This window comes from Montipora capricornis, chromosome 3, assembly GCF_036669925.1.
Source record: "Montipora capricornis isolate CH-2021 chromosome 3, ASM3666992v2, whole genome shotgun sequence".
Taxonomy (NCBI): domain Eukaryota; kingdom Metazoa; phylum Cnidaria; class Anthozoa; order Scleractinia; family Acroporidae; genus Montipora; species Montipora capricornis.
Genome location: NC_090885.1, coordinates 58,968,776 through 58,971,275, shown reverse-complemented (window position 1 = coordinate 58,971,275; position 2,500 = coordinate 58,968,776).

The following is a 2,500-nucleotide window of genomic DNA, read 5'->3' as shown; positions in this document are numbered from 1 at the left end:
CTGGCTTGCGAGGAAGGCAGAACTCTCTCCCCACCACTGGTAAGTCTGCCTTCTGAACAATGCCTTCTTGCAGTCGTTCTTGGATGATACTGTTGTAGGCCTCCAGCTGCCCGTTCCTCTTCAACCTTTTCACCAAACTTTCCAGACGCTTCAAACTGCCTGCTTGATTGTGGGGGGGGGGGGGGGGGGGTTGGTTTCCCTTCCATGGTAGCCCGGTCTCGTACCACCCGTCCCGACTGCGCTGAAGCTGTTCAACAAACTCTTCATGTACAACGCTTTGGTCTCCACTGGCCCTATCCTGAAGCCTTAGGACATCGAAACGACACAACTGTTTGTAATCGCTGCTTACAGCCTGAGCAAGGAAGATGTTACCCTGCCCAGATTCTCCACCGCTGTTCATAATTGTCCACCCGAATTTCGTTTGTTCAGCAACTAGCTCGACAATCTTTCCCACTCGCTGATAGCCAGCCATCTTGATCTTAGTGTATTCTCCAGCACCAAGTATAATGTGAATAGGTAACTCCTTCTTGGTTGCTGTTTCTTCCATATGAACTGCTTTGAGGTGGGGGTACTTGACCAGAACCTCAGGGTAATTTAGGTTCTCCACAGTTAGAATTTCCCTGCGGTCAATCTTTGTCACAGATATTGGAAGCACAGTTTTATTGTTAGTATCCCTGATGTCAACATCATATATCTCAACATTCTTAGTGACAAGTCCCACTATAGTCTTGAGACTCCGCGTAACTGTTTCTGCAGGCTTGATGTCCAGCAGTTCTACCAGATAGGATGAGATGTAAGAGCTAGAGGACCCAGTGTCCAGTAGATCACGCCACATTATGTTATTCACCTTGACAATCACAACCGGGTGACAAACGCCTTCACCTTGGGAGGTGGTCATCGCCGATCCACTCTGAGAAGCACTGTCACAAATTGATGTGTGATGTTTTCTCTTGCACTTAGCACAAGTGCTTCGGCTTTTGCATTTGTTAGCTCTGTGCTTCCCACCATTACAATTGAAACACAGTTTGTTGTCCACCAGAAACCTTTTCCTCTCTGTCACGGTCAACAGTGTAGGACAATTCACAGCCTTGTCGCTTGGATCACTGCAATACACACACCCATAGGGGGCAGGTGAGTACCCTTGAGCTTGGAAACTTTTCTGTTGCCTGTGACCTTGGGTGGATGGTTCGCCAGGGTGTATTTCAGTCCACTCCTGCAACGCAACCACAAGCTGAGAGAATCCCCAGCTCGGCCTCCATAAATAATGATTTACCTACTTTCTATCGGGAACTTAAAGATAAGACTAATACATTTTTGTATGGTAAGTTCCTGCTATGGAACAATGAGGCAATAACCATTGATAAAAAAACGCTTTTCTGGAAATCTTGGTTCAAGAAGAACATCCTCTCTGTACAAGATATCCTAAATGCTGATGGAAACTTCCTAACATTCCAAGAATTTCAAGACAAGTTCAACATAAAAAAAAATTATCTCCACTACTTCCAACTTACAGCAGCGATTCCAACCGACTTGAAGAAAAAAGCAAGGGAATGCGAAGCTCCCTCTCACGAACTACTAAATACTACTACGGTATCTTTGTTTCCTGGAGGCAGTCTTGTAGATTTGGCAGACATGCGCTGCAAACACTATTATAAATTTTTTTAATAAAAACCCCTCAGTAGAAGCAACTGGTATCAAAGCCTGGAACGTAAATTATCCCGATACTTATACAAAATGGAAAAACAAATTTTCTTTTATATATCAATCAACAAGAGACAACAAGTTAAGACAGTTCTCTTTCAGATTATTGCATAGAATTATAGTAACTAAAAAAGAACTGCTCAAATTTCGATTAACAGATGACGCAACCTGTATCTTTTTTTCTTTCTGATTCTGGTCGGCCTCATATCTGTTCTCGATTTCCTTTGTGTGGGCTGCCAGCGTCACTATATCATCGTCTAACTGTTCGAGTTTCACTTCGATTTCTTTGGTAAACTTATCGCTCATAATATCGCTCACTGTCTCACCTGCTACGAGCTTCTGCTCAGTAACTTGTAGTTTGAGATTGTCGATAGCCTTGTAAATCGTTTCCAAAGTTACTTCATCCTGTCAATTCGTCTGCTTTCGATAGCGTCCTTGGTTTTTGTCCTTATCAATTTCACGATCTCTAGTTTCGCCTTTAACTGCTTCACACTTGTAAATCCGCCATGTTTTGGAACGAGTCCCACCAGGGGTGCCAGATGTTGAAATTTATTTGTAAATACAAGCTTAAAAAACCAACAGGTCACAGATATCTAACAAGTCACAACAGTTTTTTAATGTAAAATCACTCTCACCGAGCGAATTTTTTTCTCTCTCTCAACCTCATGCTCACGCAAACCGGTCCGAACCGGTTTTTACAAACAGTACTTCCTGTACGCGTCACATTCCGTTTCCCACACTCCTTTTTTTTGCAACAAACCAATTTGTGGCACTTCTCAAAGGGGTGCTAACAAAAATA